Genomic DNA, 21,911 nt, shown 5'->3' on the forward strand with positions numbered 1-21,911 from the left:
AGTGAGGCCATTTGTCTGCAGTGCTAGATTTATTAAGAGTTTTAGTAATTTAATTGGATGTAGTTCTACCATTTTCTTGTACATATGTAGAAAAGGATTGAGAGGTGAAAAAGAAACAACCATAAAATGTTGCTGGTCATTGAAATTAATGAACTTAGCAGAAACAAACCCAGAGAAAAAATATGAAGGCTACATAATATTCCTGTTTTTTGTCATTCCAAAACTTGTACAAGTATTCCCAAAAACAAGAAAGCCAAGAAGAAACCAGCATGGCTGCCCAAAAATCTCTCAGACAAACTGAAACACACAAAGGACAAGTACAAAAAATGAAAAGGGACACATAACTAAGGCTGATTATCAGCAGACAGCCAGAACATGCAAAGACGAAAGCAAGAAAACAAAGGCTCAGAATGAATAAAGACTTGCAACAGAAATCAAGGATAATAAAAAAAAGTTTTTTTGAACATATTAATAACAAGAAAAAAGTCAAGGAAATTATAGAACCACTAAAGAGAGATGGCAAGGAAGTAACAAGCAATATGGAGAAAGTAGAGCTGCTTAACATTCTTTGCATCAGTCTTCACACAAAAAGAAATTATAGACCAGCGAAACTCTGTGGACATAATATACTTAGATTTCAGTAAGGCATTCAACAAAGTAGACCACAATCTACTGCTTGGTAAGCTAGAAAAAAGTGGAGTAGACAACATCACCACCAGATGGATTTATAGCTGGCTGACAAACCGTACTCAACGAGTAGTCCTCAGTGGCACTACATCCACATGGAGAGAAGTAAGCAGTGGGGTACCACAAGGCTCCGTCTTAGGCCCAGTGCAATATTTTCATCAATGACTTAGATGAGGGAATACAAGGGGAACTCATCAAATTTACAGATGACACTAAACTGGTAGGAATAGCCAACACCCCAGAAGACAAACTCAGGATTCAAAGAGATCTTGACAAACTGGAACAATGGGCCCTACCAACAAAATGAGTTTCAGTGTGGAGAAAAGCAGAGTTTTACATTTAGGCAGCAAAAATCAAAGATAAAAGTACAGATTAGGTGAGACCTGGCTCAAAAACAGTAATTGTGAGAGGGACCTTGGAGTCCTAGTGCAAAGAGCCTTGGTGGAGCAGTGGGCTAATGCCTCCTTAAGTAACACCAGCTGCCTGCAATTAGTGCAGGTTCGCATCCCACCAGGCTCAAGTTGACTCAGCCTTCCATCCTTCCGAGGTAGGTAAAATGAGGACCCAGATTGTTGGGGGCAATAAGCTGACTTTGTAATAATGCCGCTTGGGGTTTGTGTGAAAGCCCTAATAAGCAGGCATATACATACTGCTAAGCTTGTAAGTCGCCCTGAGTCTTCGGAGAAGGGCGGGATATAAATGGAATTAAAATAAAATTTAAAAAAATGATCGCTTGACTATGAACCACCAATTGCAGCAGCAGCCAAAAAAAGCTAGTACAATCCTAGGTTGCATAAACAGAGGCATAGAATTAAGATCACGCAAAGTATTAGTACTGCTTTATAAAACCCTAGTAAGACCACACCTGGAATACTGCAACCAAGTGTGCTGCAGTGTGCTGCAGCTGTCAAAAAAGCCAACATAGTGTTAGGCTGCATTAATAGAAGGATAGAATCAAGATAACGTGAAGTATTAATACCACTTTACAATGCCTTGGTAAGGTCACACCTGGAATACTGCATCCAGTTTTGGTCACCACAAGGTAAAAAAGATGTTTAGATTCTAGAAAGAGTACAGAGAAGAGCAACAAAGATGATTGGGGGACTGGAGGTTAAAACATATAAGGAACGGTTGCTAGAATTGGGTACGTCTAGTTTAATGAAGAGAAGGATGAGGGGAGACCTGATAGCAGTGTTCCAATATCTCAGGGGCTGCCACAAAGAAGAGGGAGTCAAGCTAGTCTCCAAAGTGCCTGAAGGCAGGACATGAAGCAGTGGATGGAAACTAATCAAGGAGAGAAGCAACCTAGAACTAAGGAGAAACTTCCTGACAGTTAGAACAATTAACCAGTGGAACAACCTGTCTCCAGAAGCAGTGAATGCTCCAACACTGGAAGTTTTTAAGAAGAGACTGAACAGCCATTTGCCTGAAATGGTATAGAGTTTCCTGCCTGAGCAGGGGTATGGACTAGATGACCTGCAAGGTCCCTTCCAACTACTACTACTACTACTACTACTACTACTACTACTACTACTACTACTACTACTACTAATTATTATTATTATTATTATTATTGTTGTTGTTGTTGTTGTTGTTGTTGTTATTATTATTATTATTATTATTATACATGAAACTCAGTCAACTTAACACTCTAATTGACCGGCACTAATGGTTGACATGGGTTGCTGACAGCATCCTAGGTATCAACCAGGTATCTTCTTAAAATGTAAGATGTTCCGAGTAGCTCAGTTTTTTGTAGCTTTACTGGAGTTATTGCAGGAAGCTGCAATTTCTTGATGTATTTTGCAAAGTTTTTGGACATAGTTCCCAGTGCCCCGATGACAATGGGTATCACTGTTACACGTTTCATCCATAATCGCTCAGTATTGATGGCTAGGTCGCGATATTTCATAATTTTTTCCAGTTCTTTTTCTTCGACTCTGGCATCTCCTGGTAGAGTGATATCAATCAACTGTATGCTTTGGTTCTCTATGACTGCGATATCTGGCATGTTGTGTTCCAAATGGTGATCTGTATTCAGAAGTCCCACAAGATCTTCACCCTCTCATTCTCAACAACTTTTTCCACCCTATGTTCCCACGACTTTTCGGATACAGGCAAGTCGTATTTTTTACACAATGCCCAGTGGATTAGTTTAGCAACTCGGTCATGTCTAGCTTTGTAATCAGTTTGCACGATTTTGCTGCACTCACATATTAAATGTGAAAGAGTTTCAACTTTGTCGTTGCAAAGTCAGCAATTTGGATTGTCAGTAGATTTTTGTATCTTCACTTTCATGGCATTAGTTTGTAGTGCTTGTTCTTGAGCAGCCAGTATTAAGCCTTCTGTTTCTTTCTTGATGGTTCCCATCTTAAGCCATGCCCATGTCAAGTTGTTATCACATTTTCCTTCAATGTTTTTCAAATGCTGTCCATGCAAAACTTTGGTTTTCCATCTATTTAATCTGTCATCCAGCCGTTTTTCCTTATATTCTGCCTTTGTTTCTGTTATTTTTATAATGCTCTCTGTTTTCACAGCCTGCAGCATTTTTTCTGTACTTTGATTTACATAGTCATTCAAACTTGGTTTTTCTTCTTCTACAGTTTGGTGGATTTGCAGTAGCCCTCTGCCCCCTATTCTTCTTGGCAGGTATAACCTGTTGATGTCACATCATGGATGTAGAGCGTGGTGCATATTCAAAAGTTTATACGTTTTTCAGTCTAGGTGTTCCAATTCAGCCAAAGTCCAGTTGATAATTCCAACTGGGTAGCGTATCACTGGGACTGCCCATGTATTAATGGCTTTAATTATATTTCCAGCATCCAGCTTTGAATTTAGTATTTTGCAGACTCTCGTCTGATGTTGATTTCACCAATGTTCTCCCCATTTGCTGTTAGAACTGTTTTCCATTTTTGCATATTTGCTTTCAAAAATGTACAGATGTTTTTGCTGATTCCAAAGTTTTCCAAACACGCATTAATCCAACTGTGGGGTAATGAGTCAAATGCTTTCTTGTAATCAATCCACACCATATTTAAATTTGTTTTTCATCATTTTGCATTTTTAAGTACCATTTTGTCAATGAGTAACTGAGCTTTTGTTCCTCTTGATTTTTTATAATTTCCTTTTTATTCTGTGGGATACAAATTGTTTTCCATCAGATGATTGAATACTGAATTTGCCAGTATTCTTGTAAAAAGTTTGAACATTGTTGGCAGACAAGTAATTGGGTGGTAGTTGCTTGGTTCTGTGCTCTTTTCAGGGTCTTTCATTATCAAGTATGTTTGACCAGCTGTTAACCATTCTTCACTTGTGGCATTTTGAAGCATTTCATCAAACTGAGTGGCCATGCAGTGATGGAGGCTGGTGAGGTGTTTCAACCAGTATCCATGCAGCTCATCCAGGACAGGTGCACTCCAGTTCTTGACCTTCTTTACTTGTTTTGCAACCATATCAATGGTTACTACAATACTCTCCATTTTGTTTTGTGTTGCTTGTTTTTGGATATCTTTGATCCAGGAGGCAGTTTCATTATGTTCCACTGGGTTTTCCCACAGTTCTTTCCAAAAGTTTAAGGTTTTTTCTTTACATGGTAGAACAGTAGTTTGGAGTTTATTTTTGTCAAGTGACCGATAGAAGAGGTACTGGTTTCTTCTGAACTGGACGTTTTCACGATATTGTTTTATTCGTCCTTCATATCTTTCAATTTTCTTTGCTGTTGCTATTACATGCTGTTTTAGGTTCTCCATGACTTCTGTTATTGTTTTTTCCTCCAACTTATATTTTTTGTATAAACTATTTTTCAGCTTTTCATTCTTTAGTTTTCCTTCTTTCAAGTATTTCAATTTGCTGACATCTCCTCGTAGTTTTTTTGTTTTATTTTCAAGTCAAATTTTCCACTTTGGTGTTCCAGTGGGTTTCTTTTTTGGCATTTTATAACCCAATTCTGCAGTTATAACGGCGGCTGTACTGTACATTAGTTGGTTTGTTTCATACACTGTGCTGGATGGGATGGAAGTTAAAATGTTCACAGCATTTAGTAAATCTTTCACTCGTTTGCTATGCATGTCATGGATGGCAGGCAGTCTTTTTCTTTCTGTGTTTTCTTTGATGTGGTTTTCAATCTTTTCTTTCAGCATTTTCACTAGATTACTTAGCTCTACACTTTCAAGTTGTTGCACAGGGGAGTCTTCATCCTGTGTGGCAGCTTCTTCCGCTGGTTGGTCAGCTTGTTGATCAGTTTGTTCAGGTATTGGAACAATTTCTTTAGCCTGTTCATCATCATTGCTTGTTGTTTTCTTTTTAGCCAATGTTCCTAGATGTTGAATTTCCATATCTGTAAAAACTTTATTACAGATGATGAAATATCTTTGATCCATTAATTGTTGTTCGGTTATGTCACTTTCTGGGTGCTTTTCCTTCCACAGTTGTATCATTCTTTTTTGAAATCCCCTGGCTGTTGGTTTTGCCTGGTAGTAGCATTGGATGATTTCTCAATTTTCTTCGGTTGTCCAGGTTTTGCACTTTTGTTCCAGTTGCTTTACAGTTGTACGCTCTGGTTTCCCAGCAGTAACAACTGAGCCCTGTGGCCCATTTTTTGACAGATGTCCAGGAGCCATAGCATCTGACACGGTCCTTGTTGACCCGGGCGACGACCGATCGAGTATGGAATTTTTTTTTATTTCTTCTCATCATTGGTGATGGGAAGTGCCTGGGTTGGTTCACGGTGCTAAGCCACTACCAATCTGAAGACCGGTAATCCCATAACCATAGGGACCACACCTGATAGCTGTCCAGGCCCAGCCATGGGCTTATTATTATTATTATTATTATTATTATTATTATTATTATTAGTAGTAGTAGTAGTAGTAGTAGTAGTAGTAGTAGTAGTAGTAGTTTGGTCACCATACTACAAAAAAGATGTTGAGAACTTGGAATAAGTTCAGAGAAGAGCAACTAAGATGATCAAAGGTCTGGAAAGTAAAATATATGAAGAACGACTACAGGACTTGGGTTTGGCTAGTATAAAGAAAAGAAGAAATAGGGCAGACATGACAGCAGTATTCCAGTATTTGAGAGGCTGCCACAAAAAGAGGGAGTCAAATTATTCTCCAAAGCACCAGAATGCAGGACAAGAAACAATCAAACAGAGAAGCAACCTGGAATTAAGGAGAAAATTCCTAACAGTGAGGACAGTTAACCAGTGGAACAGCTTGCCCTCAGAAATTATGGGTGCTCCATCACTGAAAGTTTTTAAGAAGAGATTGGACAGTCACTTGTCTTGGAGCTAATGTTGAATAATAATGTAATACTTGATTTCAAGTACTCTAAGACACACACTATTTCATGCAGGTCAGAGAAGCAAAATCACAAAAGCCATTAAAACCTGAATTCATCTTATTCATCATGTCAGTCTTATTCATCATTCTGTTTTCCAAAGTCCTAGAGTTTGTAGAAGCTACACTTGCCTACTGAACAACAAATTTTACTAGCCCTGTTTTGAAAGTTAAATACTTAACTGTATATCTTTCAATTACCAGACTGAAGGCCTGGGAATGGGTATAGGTACATAAGGATAAGATTTCCAGTATGAACATGTTTAATGATATTTTCAGAAAATGTCAAAAAAATAGAAATGGGAGTTGGACGGAACTATTCAGAATGCCTTGGGTTCCTTCTAGCTATATTATTATATGATTCTATGAAACCATATCTGGATTTTTAAAAAAAAACAAAAACATTTTTTATTATCACTTCTAATGGTGCAATCTGATATATGTGTTTTTCAAATATAAAGGTTTTTTAAAAAATTCATATTGGGTTTTTTTCAAGAAAGCAAGTAATTGAATTATAGTCTAAATAATATTGGTATTCAAGTCCTCCACAAAAGTAACTTAGTACAGGTAGTCTTTAATTTACAATCACAAGTGAATCCAGAATTTCTGTTGGCAAATGAAGCATTTGTTAAGTGAGTTTTGCCCCATTTTACGACCTTCCCTACCATGGTTGTTAAGTGAATCGCTGCAGTTGTTAGTAAGACAATTGTTAAGTGAATCTGACTTCCCCATTGACTTGTCCTATTGTCAGAAGGTTGCAAAAGATGATCACATGACCTTAGAACACTGCAACTGTCATAAATATGAACCAGTTGCCAAGCATCTGAACTTTGTTCATGTAATCATGGAGATGCTGCAATGGTCATAAGTGTGAAAATTTGTCTAAGTCATTTTTTTGCCATTGCAACTTTGAACGGTAACTAAATGAACTGTTGTAAGTCAAGGATTACCTGTATTTTAATAAAGGTTTTCTGTTTTTATAATAAAATATAAAAACTTTGCTTTTATGATTAAGGTAAAAAAGGTAAAGGTTCCCCCGCACATGCGTGCTAGTCGTTTCCAACTCTAGGGGCTGGTGCTCATCTCCGTTTCAAAGCCGAAAAGCCAGTGCTTGTCCGAGGACATCTCCATGGTCATGTGGCCAGCATGACTAGACGCCAAAGGCGCACAGAATGCTGTTACCTTCCCACCGTAGTGGTCCCTATTTTTCTACTTGCATTTTTACGTGCTTTCAAAGTGCTAGGTTGGCAGAAGCTGGGACGAGTAACAGGCACTCACTCTGTTACGCGGCACTCAGGATTTGACCTGCCAAACTACCAACCTTCTGATCGACCAGCTCAGCGTCCTAACCCACTGAGCCATCGCGTCCTGTATACCTGAAAGTAAATACTATTTTCTCAGTGCTGCATTTACAGAAAATATCTGACAAGTAAGCAAAATCATCCTTTTCCTACATATATGTTTTGATGAACCAGTCAGGTGTAGTCTTTAAGGCACCAGGCTAGAAATCAGGAGAATGGTGAATTCTAGTCTTAACTTGGGCTTGAAGCCAACTGGATGAGAATAGAATAGAATAGAATAGAATAGAATAGAATAGAATAGAATAGAATAGAATAGAATAGAATAGAATAGAATAGAATAGAATAGAATTGTTTATTAGCCAAGTGTGATTGGACACACAAGGAATTTGTCTTCAGTGCATAAACTCTTAGTGTACATAAAAGCAAGAAGTGATAAATCATGATCATAGTCCATCATAAAAATACATTCATCATAAATCATAAGATACAACACTTTGTGATAATCATAGGTCACTAAATAAGCAATCAACATGATGTCAGGTTTACGACTAATGAAACACTTCAAAGAACCTTCAGGCATTATTTATTCTAAAAAGTCTATAATAATGAGAACAAAGAGTCAGCACGGCATGTTGAGATGCCAAAATCTGAATTCCCCTCCCTTCAGCACCTAATATCTGGCACAGTTCCCTCCTCCAATTTGCAGCCATAAATCACATTCTCCAATCAGTTTGAAGGACAAAGCTTCCCTTCCGTCTATAACACGCCATTTCTTATCTTATTAAAAACAATCGGGGTAACCTTCTCCTCCCCCCAGCTTCATCTAATTCTAAGAATAAAGCAATTTAAAGGAAAAGGCTGCCTCTTATATTGTCAAAGCAAAAACATCCAATATTTGCAGCGGTGACATCTGCCCCCCCTTACAAAAAGGATAGATCCTGTAATGTAAACAAAAGTATACGTCAGGGATTATCTCTTAGTTTGTTGGGGGGGGCGTTTCATGACTTTTTGGATATCCTAGGACGAGCCCCCAAGTTGTTTTGGAATGTGGCTCAAGATCCCAAAACAAACAAACTCACTTGGAATTCCAGCAACAAAGTTTTATTCAAAATAAAGCGTTTGCAAAGGCTTGGTGGACTGAAACACACACAGGAGTTCAGCCACACCTTAGAGAGCTGTTTGACACATTTATATATCTTATCCCCGATGCAGATTCCCCCCTCCCCTATTGCGCTCAATGCGCCTTCCCTAATCATCTGATAAACTTTCCGGACTGCCTAAAACCACTGTCCTTCCCATGTTCCAGGAAGCCCCTTTGTACATATCCTATCTTTCACCATCTAATTTTCTGTTAGCACAGTCCATCTCCTATAGTTATTTCGATATTTCCTCTTACAATTTGTAACTTCTGCTTTTCACATTTATCTTGTACCTGTCAATACTTAGATAAGATATATATTATTATTTCTGATCTTCAGTTGGCTTCTGCTTCAACCTTTAGAAATTTCTGAATAGTATTTTATTCCTTTCACTTACATGTTTTATCAAAAATTCCAAAATTAAATTCTTACACAGAAAAAAACAAATACATAGGTACAGAATACATGGTACCTGGCTCAATAGTAATAACTGTGAGAGGGATCTAGGTGTCCTAGTGACCACCACTTATGTATGAGCCAGCCGCGTGTGGCAGCAGCCAAAAAAGGCAATGCAGGCCTAAGCTCTATCAACAGAGGGATAGTGTCAAGACAACAAGAAGTGATAGTACTGTTTACACCACTCTGGTAAAATCATATTTGGAAATCTGTGTACTGTTCTGGTCACCACGATACAAAAAAGACCCTGGAAAGTGTCCAGAGAAGAGCAACAAAATGATAAAGCTCTGGAAGCTGAATCATATGACAAACAAGAGCTAGGTATGTCTTCCTATCAAAGAGAAGGCTTAAGGGAGAAATGATAACTGCCTTCTAGTACCTGAGGGGCTATCACAAAGAAGAGGGGATTGACTTATTCTCTAGGACACCAGAGGGCAGGACAAAAATAATGGATGCAAACTTGTTAAAGAGAGATCCAGCCTGGAACTAAGGAGAAATTTCCTGACAGAGAGAAAAATTAATCAATAGCTTGCCTCAGGAGGTTGTGGGTGCTCCATCACTGGAAGTTTTCAAAAATATACTGGACAACCATCTAACTGGTATGATGTACAGTTCCTGTCTTTAGTGGGGAGTTGAACTAGAAGACTTTCCAGTCCTATGATTCTACTACACACAAAAAAAAAAGATAAAAACAACAGGAAAAACAATAAACCAAACAAAAGAAACAAATGAGAAAAATTTGAGAAAAAAGAGATTGCAATCTATCCATGCACATTATGCATCTGTCAAATATTAAATGTTTAAAGATTTCTAAATCTCAAAGAGAATAAACAATAATTCTCTATTGTTATAAAATGTCTTGACATCTGTATTAAATGGAAACATACTATATTATATCATTTTAATTAGTAGATTTTGATTCATGTCAATTCAGCCATATAGTGAAGATAAGAAAATATGCCTCCTTGAAGTGAAGACCAAAATTAATTTCTTTCAGGAAGGCACTTTGGGTCTCCTTGCCTCACTGCCTCCTCTGCCATTTGCAGACTGAAGTGGTTTCTAATAGTGGCTTAGAAAGGAAATGCATCATTGTTAGAGGAAATGCATCATACTGATTTTCCTCAGCTTGTTGGTAGTTCTGCAGAGAATAGGACCTTTTGAAATCATCCATTCTTGTCAGGGACTGGAAGCACTATATCTCATCATCTGAACTGTGTTTAGAGAATCATTCTCAAAAAAGGAAGAGTGCTATTCTGATCCAATAGCTTCTCTCTTGTGTATTTTAACATTTGCTTGAATGTTAGGTGAGATTATTTAACAATATCAGTTAACTTCTTCAGTATGCCATTCTCCCTAACACTTTAGATTTCTATGTGTTAGACTATGGGTGTGCTTAATCAATTAACTGTACAGCTCCTGTTTGGAGGGAAGGTAAACAAAATGAGGATTAATGTACACTGCACTCAGAAAGTATTTTGTCAATTTTGCTATGCTGCAACCTGATTCTACAGTTGTTGAAATTTATTTTTGTTTTCATTAATCTACACTCAATACCCCATAATGACAAATTTTAGAAATGTCTGTATCTTTATTTTAAAAAACCCTGAAATATCACATTGGCATAGGTAGAATAGAATAGAGCTGGAAAGGACCTTGGGGATCTTGTAGTCCAGCCCCCTGCTCAAGCAGGAGACCCTGTACCATTTCATACAAGTGACTATCTAGTCTCTTCTTAAAAACCTCCATTGATGGAGTGCCCACAATTTCCAAAGGCAAGCTATTCCACTGATAAATTATCCTCACGGTTAGGAAGTTTCTCTTTAATTCCAGGTTGCTTTTCTCTTTGATCAGTTTCCAACCACTGTTTCTTGTCCTGCCCTCTGGTGCTTTGGAGAATAATTTGACCCCCTCTTTGTGGCAACCCCTCAAATACTGGAATACTGCTATCATGTCACCCCTATTTCTTCTTTTAGAGTAGCCAAACCCAAGTCCTGCAGCCGTTCTTCATATGTTTTAGTCTTCAGGCCTTGGATCATCTTAGTTGTTCTTCTCTGAATTTTTTCCAAAGTCTCAACAAATAGAATAGAATAGAATAGAATAGAATAGAATAGAATAGAATAGAATAGAATAGAATAGAATAGAATAGAATAGAATAGAATAGAATAGAATAGAATAGAAAGGGACCTTGCAGATCTTCGAGTCCAGCCTCCTGCTCAAGCAGGAGTACCTATACCAGCGAACCTATGGCATCCATCAGGCCTCGACCACTGCCTGGAGCAGGAGCCCCACCCAGCACAAAGGAGGCGAAGCGGCCAACTAACAAGCTCGAGTAGAGATGGTAGAGCAGAGGTCAGCCACCATTGTCGATTGGTGGACTGGAAGAAAAGGGAAGGGGAAGCATTTTACATGCATGCATGTGCACACGAGGCCATGAGCATATGCACGCGCTGCAAATGGGGCGGGGCTAGTGCCTGCGTGATACTCACTGGCCCTGCCCTGTTCTTGCTTATCCTTGTAGCGCCTTGTAGCACAGTGGCCCATTTTTGCGTCCCTGGTTTTTGTGTGCCAGAAGTGGCACTGCCTTGGTGGAGCAGTGGGCTAATGCCTCCTTAAGTAACACCAGCTGCCTGCAATTAGTGCAGGTTCGTATCCCACCAGGCTCAAGGTTGACTCAGCCTTCCATCCTTCCGAGGTAGGTAAAATGAGGACCCAGATTGTTGGAGGCAATTAAGCTGACTTTGTAATGATGCCGCTTGGGGTGTGTGTGAAAGCCCTAATAAGCAGGCATATACATAGAATGAAGGCTACTGCTAAGCTTGTAAGCCGCCCTGAGTCTTCGGAGAAGGGCGGGATATAAATGGAATTAAAATAAAAAAAAATAAAACTGCCCCCCCCCGAGGGCACCATAATGCTGATGTGCCTCTGGCACTTTGCAATAAATAAGTGGGTTTTGGGTTGCAGTTTGGGCACTCGATCTCTAAAAGGTTTGCCATCACTGACCTATACCATCTCAGACAGGTGATCTCTTCTTAAAAATTTCCAGTGATGGAGCACCCACTATTTCTGGGGATAAGCTGTTCCACTGGTTGATTGTACTCACTGTCAGGAAGTTTCTCCTTAATTCCAGGTTGCTTCTCTCCTTGACCAGTTTCCAATCATTGTTTCTCATCCTTCCCTCTGGTACTCTGATGAACAACCTGACCCCCTCTGCCTTGTGGCAGCTTCTCAGATACTGGAACATTGCTATCATGTCTCAATTTTAGTTTAAAGTCTTTCTGATGAGTTGGGCCAGTCTTTTTTTTTAGTACATTTTTGTGAGGTATAGCCCATCCCTTGCCAAGACTCCTTCATGTTTTCTTAGCAACATCAATCCTTTAGCCAGTGGTTTATTTCTAGAATTCTTTTTTTCCCTCAGTGGGTGTTGGCCTTTCATTGGGAGTACTGATGAGAACATTACTTGTGTTCCTAGCTTCTTAACTTTATTGCCTAGTTGCTTATAATCTCTCAATATTGTACTCAGGTTCTTTGTTGTGTCATTCGTCCAAATGTGAAGGAGGAGGAAAGGTGGGCCTAATTATTTTGGTTAGGTTCTCAGCCACATCTTTGATTTTTGCTCCAGGGAGACAACATACCTCCTAGATTATATATCCAGTATGCAGATGGCTGGTTCTGTTCCTTTGACAATAAAATCTCCTATTAACAGCACTTGCCTTCCTTTTTCAGGTATTCAGTATTCAGATCCTTCACTCCTTACCTTGTTGAAGCACCTTTGGCAGCAATTAGAATCTTTTGAAATATGACACAACAAGCTTTGCACACCTGGATTGGGGGATTATCTGCCACTCTTCCTTGCAAATCCTCTCAAGCTCAATCAAGTTGGATGGCAACCATTGGTGGACAGCCATTTTAGGGTCCTTCTAGAGATGTTCAATAGGGTTCAAGTCAGGGCTCTGGCTGGGCCACTCTAGGACTTTCACAGAGTTGTCCCTAAGCCACTCCTGTGTTATCTTGGCTGTGTGCTTAGGATAGTTGTCATGTTGGAAAGTGAACGTTCAGCCCAGAGTGAGGTCCTGAGCACTGTGGAATAAGCTTTTATTGAGGCTATCCCTGTACTTTGCTCCATTCTGCTTTCTCTCAACCCTGACCAGTCTGCTAGTTCCTGCTGCTGAAAAACACCCCTATAGTATGAGGCTTCACTGTTGGGAAGATGTTGGTCAGATGATGAGTGGTGCCTGGTTTCCTCCAGACATAATGTTTAAAATTGAGGCCAAATAGTTCAATCTTGGTTGTACCAGACCAGAGAATCTTCTTCCTCACAGTCTGAGAGTCCTTCAGGTGCTTTTTTTGCAATCTCTAAGTGGACTGAGGAGAAGCTTCTGTCTACCTACTCTGCCATAAAGCCCAGATTTGTGGAGGACTGCAGTGATGGTTGTCCTTCAGGAACTCTGTCCCATCTCCACACAGAATCTCTGGAGCTTAGTCAAAGTGATCATTGGGTTCTTGGTCATCTCTCTTATTAAGGCCCTTCTCCACCAATTGCTGAGTTTGATTGGGGAACTAGCTCTTGGAAGAGTTCTGGTTGTGCCAAACTTCTTCCATTTAAGAATTATGGAGGCCACTGTGCTCCTAGGAACCTTCAGTGTAGCAGAAATTTTATTATAGCCTTCCCCAGATCTATGTCTTGCAATAATCCTGTCTCTGAGCTCTGCAGGTAACGTGCTCTGCTACAGTATGCATTGTCAGCTATGAGGCCTTCTATAGAGAGGTGTGTGCTTTTCCAAATAATGCCCAATCAATTTAATTTACCACAGGTAGACTCCAATCAAGGTGTAGAAACATGTCAACAATGATCAAGAGAAGTGGGAGGCACCTGAGCTAAATTTAAAGTGTTGTTGCAAAGGAAATTAATTCTTATGCCAAAGTGAAAATTCATTTTTTTCTTTTTATTAAATTTACAGACAGTTCTAAAAATCAGTTTTCATTTTGTCATTATGAGGTTACTGAGTGTAGATTAATAAGAAAAAATGAATTTCAACAACTGTAGAATCAGGCTGAAGCATAACAAAAATGTGAAAAGTGTAGGGGGTCTGAATACTTTCTGAATGTACTATAGGTGAATCAAAAAACTTGCCTATCTGAGTTTATATACTGTTCTTGATAGGTTGCTTTCCCTCTGAAAGATAATTCTGTCATTTGCCTAGAGCAGGGGTGTCAATTTTGCAACGTCATGTGACGTGTCGCAACATATCATGACTTTTTTGCCATTGGTGGCAATGGGGTGGGTGTGGTTTCGCTTTGATGCATCCGGCCCATGGGCCGGCAGTTTGACACCCCTGGCCTACAGTCTTCCCAGTATCAGGCAGCAGACAGGTTTCATAAATAAATAAATAATGTATGCATTGTTCTTCCTCTCCAGGATTATACTAGTGTATTTATCTCTACCTCGGGCTACTTTAAATGTTTTAAAGACATGGAAAGGAGACACTAGGATGTTGCGGGATATTTGAGCAGATTATTCCAAATTGGTTCAAATTTGACATCATAGTGTTAACCTTTTCTGTTTCAAAACAGCTTTTTGCATGTATGCTTTAGGAATGTGCTCAAGCATTATAATCTGCTTCAGGGAACCTACTTTCTACTAATGTGTATAATGCTTTTAATATGAAATTATTTGTGCTGAAAACATTCTGATTTGAATTCAGAACTCTGTTTCAGTTTTGAAATAATTATCTTTACCTTACCAGAAGTTTTCAGGTGCTGCTCTGATCATTCTGAAAATGTTCCAAACTTTTAGTCATTTATGCTTTTAGCATTTTTACTTCTGTTTTGGGTTTAGCTTGCTTTTTTGCTATTTGAAAGTATGGCTCTTTGTTTCAATTCACAATAGTAGGGTGTGAAAACCTACCCTAGGCCCTCACCCCAAATCATATTTAGCACCATTTAACCACAGCACTGAGGGAAAAAAAGAAAACTTACCGTAGGTTTTAGACTGCAAGCCATTTGATTGCTTTGGTTTTAGAACATCACTTACAAGCAGCAGGGATCTAGTTCTAAGTAATCATGTTCAGAATAATTTTTCACATTTTACTTTTAAGCACAATACAGTGACAAGTGTTTGGACAAAGCCTTGGAACAGGAATATGAATCCTCTGTCTAGACCAATTGCAAAACATTTTGTAGGTGTAGGTATAAGTACAATATCTATATGAACTATAAGCTGGATAAAGTCATGGATTATTATTCTACTCAGATTTTATATGAAATATTTACTCTCAAAGGATTTTAAGAATTCCCAGCTGGATTATTGCTACTGAGAATTGAGTTCAGTTTACTTTGGCACCATATCTATCACATACCTGTTTGCATGCCATCTGTTTCAATTTGCATAAGTTTCCAAACTTGTATTTTCAGAAAACTAATTGTTTTTTAATGTTTAAGTAGCTAAAAAGTACAGATTCATATGACACTATTAATAATATAATGTAATTTCAGAATTTGTAATTATAATTTTAAAAGTTGGGGAAAAGGTTGTCCTTGGTGCATTTATTCAAACACAACAGGCCATTGCTATTTTGCTTTTTCACCCCATATCTTCCAAGGACTCTGTCTCAGTTGTCATTGTCTATCTTCACCATAGCATTGAAGTTGCCCTGAATGATCAGTTTGCAACTGGCAAGGGTTGTTTGAATAATCTGCTCCAAGTCCTCACAGAAATTTGCCATGTCTATATTTGGACTCATGAGAGTTGGTATATAGATGCTGACAATGGTGATATACCAGGGCTAACTTCATGATGCATTTATTTATTCCAGAGTGCAGATGTTTTTCAGCAAAGCAAACCTAACTCTGTGAGTCCTGTTGTCAGATTGTGGTTCCCCTTCCCCCCCCCAAAAAGCAAAAAACACCACCCAATATCCACTTGCTATACTTCCTGTAATGAACCTTATTTGCCAGACTGGTCTCACTGGGTGCAGCACTGTCAATGCTGTAACAACAAGCATTGACTGTTATGAGTGCTATTTGTCTTTCAGGCCTTCTCTATCCAGTAAAATACAGATGTTTCAGGCCCCAAAAATGAGTTTTCTTTTATTCTTTTTCTTGACTCTTGATCATTAAGGAGAATGTCTACTAGCCATAGTGTCCTGACCCAGTTCACACAAGTAGCACTCAAGAGGGATTTAGTATGTTTATTTCACAGGTAATTCCCATATAGCATTCCACAAGACCCTAAGTCAATTTCCCACAGTTTGTAGGAGCTCAAGAATAGTGACTTTGGTGACCAGATGTCTCCCAACAAGGGCAACAGCAGTTCACCAACAAAGCATGGCTAACAGAGGCAGTCTGATACCTGAAGCACAGGCAACAATGAGGTGACTGACTGGCTACAAAGCAGTGAGGCTCAAGTGTGGAGGAAGGACAATTGACAGCAAACAAACTGGAAAGGGCTCCAATGGTTGGCTTCAATGGTTCAAAAGGACAATGAAGCAAAGAGCAGGTCTTCCCAAGAAAGTCTAAGTCCAAATACGAGTTCCGGGAAGAAGTTCAAGGCAATGAAGGCTTCTTCAGGCTAAGTCCACAAACCACAACATAGGAACAAGGCACTGGGATTAAGCAAAGAAGCAAGGCAAGAAGCTGAACATATCACATAGAAAAATGAACGGTTGTCTCCAACAACTAACCGACCTCCTCTGCTTGCTTAAATTAATCCCAACTAATTTTTCTTATTGGGAGGTGAGAGACTGGTTCTTAATGAGTAGCCCTGCCAACCTCCATTTCATCTCTCGGCATTCTGCTCTCCTCTTCTGTGGATCAGGCAGGGCAGCAGCTGCTCCTCATCAGTGTCAACCTGCTTCCACTGTGCTTTTCCAGTCTCTCCCTCTTCTATTTACATGGGTGACTGCTCATCTGGTCAATCACTCACCCCACTTCCAGATGTTCCCAGGACTGCAACGTTTTCAGCCATGGAGCTCTCTGCAATCTCCAGATACTCCACATCACCCCTTTTTGATGCCCATTGATCTGGCTCGTCCTCGTCAGAGCCAGCCTCTGCTTAACATGCAGTTAACTAGCCAGATGTTGTGGGAGCAGGCAACTTTTAGGCTACCTTTTCTATTCGCCTCCCTCAAGTGAGCAGTGTTGTCCTAAAAGGGCTGCCCACTCACCTTAAATGCTGATGGACAACTCTGTTGCTCCAGGTACAGTGAGGAACAACCACTGTTCCAAGATCATCCACATGCAGTTTGTGACTACAACTCCCAGTGGTCATCTCCACTTGTTGCTTCAGCACTCCTTTATTACTTCAACAAATTAAGTTGGGTCTGAGAGGTTTTACAGATAAACTGTAGATGAAGATGAATTGCACAACATGCCACTATGTATGATGCACTTTTCAGTGGAACAGCTGTTTCACAATGGCAGATGTCTCAATAGGTAAAGGTAAAGGTTCCCCCGCACATGCGTGCTAGTCATGTCCAACTCTAGGGGCCGGTGCTCATCTCTGTTTCAAAGCCGAAGAGCCAGTGCTTGTCTGAGGACGTCTCCGTGGTCATGTGGCCGGCATGACTAGACACCAAAGACACATGGAACGCTGTTACCTTCCCACCGTAGTGGTCCCTATTTTTCTGCTTGCATTTTTACGTGCTTTTGAACTGCTAGGTTGGCAGAAGCTGGGAAGAGTAACAGGTGCTCACTCTGTTACACGGCACTCGGGATTCGACCTGCCAAACTGCCGGCCATCTGATCGACAAGCTGAGCGTCCTAACCCACTGAGCCACCGGGTCCCTATATGTCGCAATAGAAGGGACCTTAATTCACTGGCATAGAGGACCATTATGTCCAGAGACCTCTCCTGCTACCATGGATGATCAGGACTTCTAAGTTTCTTGTCTAGCACTTCACAATGCCTGCTGTGCCTACCTTCTTGATGTTGGACTGTTGATCAGTCTCCTCTGCTCTGTCAGGACCAGACTTCACATGCTGGGATAGATAAATACTCTCTCTTACTTTTTTCACCATTGAATTTCATTTTGTTAGATAGCGCCCAGTGTTCTGGTCTGTCCAGATTCTCCTGTATTTTAAGCCTATCTTCTGGAGTATTGGCTATTCCTGCCAGCTTGGTGTCGTCTGCAAATTTGATGAGTTCCCCATCTATCCCCTCATCCAAATCGTTGATGAAGATGTTGAAGAGCACTGGGCCCAGAACAGAGCCCTGGGGCACCCCACTACACACTTCCTTCCATGTAGATACAGTTCCATTGAGGACCACATGCCGAGTATGGCCTGTCAGCCAACTACAAATCCATCTGGTGGTGATGCTATCTAACCCACATAATGCTATCTAACCCACATTGATGCTATCTAACCCACATGAGTTGAGTTGTTTTCTCCTTTAGAATTTTCATCCATGGAATCTTTCCTAGGTTCTCTCTGAGTTTTTTAAAATCAGGTCTTTTGAAGTTTAAGAGCCTTGGTGGAGCAGTGGGCTAATGCCCCCTTAAGTAACACCAGCTGCCTGCAATTAGTGCAGGTTCAAGTCCCACCAGGCTCAAGGTTGACTCAGCCTTCCATCCTTCCGAGGTAGGTAAAATGAGGACCCAGATTGTTGGGGGCAATAAGCTGACTTTGTAAAAATGCTGCTTGGGGGGGCGAAAGCCCTAATAAGCAGGCATATACATAGAATGAAGGCTATTGCTAAGCACATTGATTTGTGCTTCTTAGATTGTAAGCCGCCCTGAGTCTTCGGAGAAGGGCGGGATATAAATGGGATTTTTAAAAAAGATATTGGTTGAATTATTTTCTATTGTTTGTGTTTGTATTATATTGAATTCCAGTATGATGTGGTCACTTTCCCCCAAGGTTCCAGCAACTTCAACTCCCTCTATCACTTCTTCTCTGTTATTAAGAATTAGCTCCAGTATAGCTTTACTTCTAGTTCCCTCCTCTACCTTTTGGATGACAAAGTTGTCGGCTAGGTTATTTAGGAATTTGTTTGATCTCCTGCTCACTGCAGAGTTTGTCTCCCAGCTGATATCTGTGTAGTTGAAGTCTCCCATTACGACTGTGGTATGCTTCCTACATACATTCATTAACTGGTTGGCAAAGAGTCCATCTATTTCTTCTGATTGGTTGAGTGGACTGTACTATACCCTGATAGCAGTGTCATTTTTTTGTCTTATATTGAGCCATATAGATTCGGGAGGGCTTTATCTTTGATCATGTGCATTTCTGTAGATATGTAGTATTCTCTTACATATAGTACAACTCCCCCTCCTCTTTATGTAGTTCTGTTTCTTTTGAACAATTTTTTTCCTTGACTTGACCATGCAATATGGCTTAGCATTGCTTGGCACCAAATTGTATGTTCCTATCAGTATAAGGGCCCCATCCTACAGCAAGCTCACAATTCCAAAACTGCTGGACATTTTGGTTTTGTAAAGACTTTGCACCTGATCAAGTGGCAGTTTTGGTGGTCTTCCTTGAAAAAGGACATTGAGACTTACATTGCTATTTGCCCTATTTGTGCAGCTGCCAAATGACCCCCAGGGAAGCCCACCAGCCCACCAGAGAGTGGCTAGCCCTAGGGCCACCTAGAAGGAAATATCCATGGACTTTATAGTGGAGTTGCTGGAGGTGGGGGAGGGGACATGGTTATTTGGATTGTTATGGATCTTTTTTTCCAAACAAGTGCATTTTGTTTTCTGCACTAAAATACCATCAGCTAAGATGCTTTCTAAACTTTTTGTTCAACATGTGTATAGGTTACATGGAGTTCCAGACCACATCATTTCAGATAGGGGGATGCAATTCACTTCCTTGTCTTGGCAGGAATTATCCACCCAGATGATAAGCTCTGCTCATCATCCACAAACAACAGTATTTTATGTGCTACATGAATTATCAGCAAGATAATTGGGCTGACCTACTTCCTTTCTCAGAGGTTGCTTATAATAACTCGATGCATCGTAGTATTAGCTTCACTCCATTCAAGGTAGCTTCTGGACAGAATTTTGTTCTCATATCAGAACTGCCCCAGGAGAAGCCACTGACCCCCTCCTTGGTGGAGTGGATTGAATGGCTTCAACATACCTGGCCAGTGACACATAAGGTGTTGAAAGATGCACATCAAGCCCATAAAAAAACAGGCTAAGGAAAGGGTGAACCCAAAGGAGTTCCAAGTGGGTAATAGCCACTAAATACTGACAGACTACTAAAAAAATCAAAGAAATTGGGACCTAAGTATGTAGGTCCATTCCCAATTGTGAAAGTAATTAGCCCAGTAACTGTGCAGTTGGACTTCCCAAAGAACCTTAAACACATTCATCCTGTGTTTCATTGTAGTTTGTTTAAGCCTGAAAAGATGTCTCCCCTTCTCTCTGCTTAGTCAGCCCCACCAGTACCCATTCTTGTAAAGGGGGGGAACAGCATTTTGAAGTGAAAGAGATTTTAGATTCCAGAAGGCAAAGAGGGAAAGTACAATATGAGGACCCAGATTGTTGAGGGCAATAAGCTGACTTTTGTAATAATGCCGCTGGGGGGCCCCCGAAAGCCCTAATAAGCAGGCATATACATAGAATGAAGGCTATTGCTAAGCACATTGATTTGTGCTTCTTAGATTGTAAGCCACCCTGAGTCTTCGGAGAAGGGTTGGATATAAATGGGATTAAAAAAAATATTTAGTGGCATGGAAGCATTTCCCTCCTTTGCAGTCAGACCGGGTGGATGTTCATAATGTTCAGGGCCCTAAACTCTTCCAGGTGTTCCACAGGAAATACCTTGATAAGTCTGGGCGCAGACTTAATTGTCCCATTTCAATTTTGTGCTTTCTATTTTAGTTTTGTTTGTTGCTTTTTGTTGTTTTATAGGGCTGAAGCCATGTTGATGGAGGGGTGATTGTCAGCCGGATCTCCAGTGTGCAGTTTGCAGCTTGCTTGCTCCCAGCTGCCATGAAAATGTGGAGGGGAGTTTTGGCATTTAGGATGGGGAAGCGTTTCTGTGAGAAGTACAAGGGAGGTTTCTACTCATGGACTGTGGAGCTACTGAGCTCAGTTGTTATCCAAGGCAAACCATCCTGGGACTCTGGAGGCAAACAACACTTGCAGAGGAGCTTTCCCATAACATCATATTGGATGCTGATTGGTCTTTCTGTCTTGGATCCTGGGATTTGGGGTGATTTTCAATGTGTAACATTCGTGTGGGTTTTTCCCATATCTTGCCTTGCTTTTGCTGTTATCAGTTCATTCTTAGTAAAAGTACCTCTTCTCTAAATCAATGTTTAGAGTCAGGATTTTTCTTTCTTAGAATTCGAAAAGAGGGAGACCTGACACTCATTTAACAAATGTTTTTGTCAGGGCCCACTTCAATATCTTATCCTAAGAAAGTAGAATTTGTGGAAGCAATTGCTTCCAAAAGGAGCTTTTATTAGGACAAGTTGGTAGCAGACATAATAGATAGGATCTGAGGATATCCCACTTTGCTAGTGTCTTTGCTGTAGGTATTTTTGAGCAGGGTATAAAATGTACGTTTGGAAAATAGGTCTGTCACAACCCAAATGACTGTGTTTCCGCTGCTCTCTGGTAGCTGTACTATAAAGTTCATGGAAATTTCCTTCCAGGGTGCTGAGTGGGTTGCTACCAGTTGTAGCAGCCCAGGTGATTTTCCTTGTAATCTTTTTGCTGATGCAGAAATTGGGCAGCTGGCTACGTACCTTTCAATGTCCTTCTTTATTGATGGCCACCAAAACTGTCCCTTAACTAAGTGCAGTGTTTTCACGAACCCAAAATGGCCTGCCTATTTTGAATTGTGGCAAAGCTGCATGAATGTAGTCTCTGACTCTTGGGTATGTATAACTTTTCCCCCACCCAGGGTAGTCCATCTGTTATGGTGCACAGTTTTTTGTGATTTAGGAACCATTCATCAGTTTCTAGTGCTTTTCTGAATTCAATTCCTGCTTGGCTGGCTAATGGTTTTTGTAGTTTGGCTTGTATTCGAGTAGT

At 40.2% G+C, this 21,911-nt stretch overlaps 1 protein-coding gene across 1 annotated transcript in view; it reads left to right on the plus strand.

Annotated features, from left to right (window-relative positions):
* SPAG16 (sperm associated antigen 16) overlaps positions 1 to 21,911 on the plus strand; it is a gene marked incomplete at its 5' end in the record, with an annotated part of 332,741 nt that overhangs the window by 298,866 nt on the left and 11,964 nt on the right. The gene's annotated exons all lie outside the window — the stretch shown is intronic.

The sequence above is a fragment of the Vipera ursinii genome, assembly GCF_947247035.1.
Source record: "Vipera ursinii genome assembly, chromosome: 1".
In the NCBI taxonomy this organism is placed as follows: domain Eukaryota; kingdom Metazoa; phylum Chordata; class Lepidosauria; order Squamata; family Viperidae; genus Vipera; species Vipera ursinii.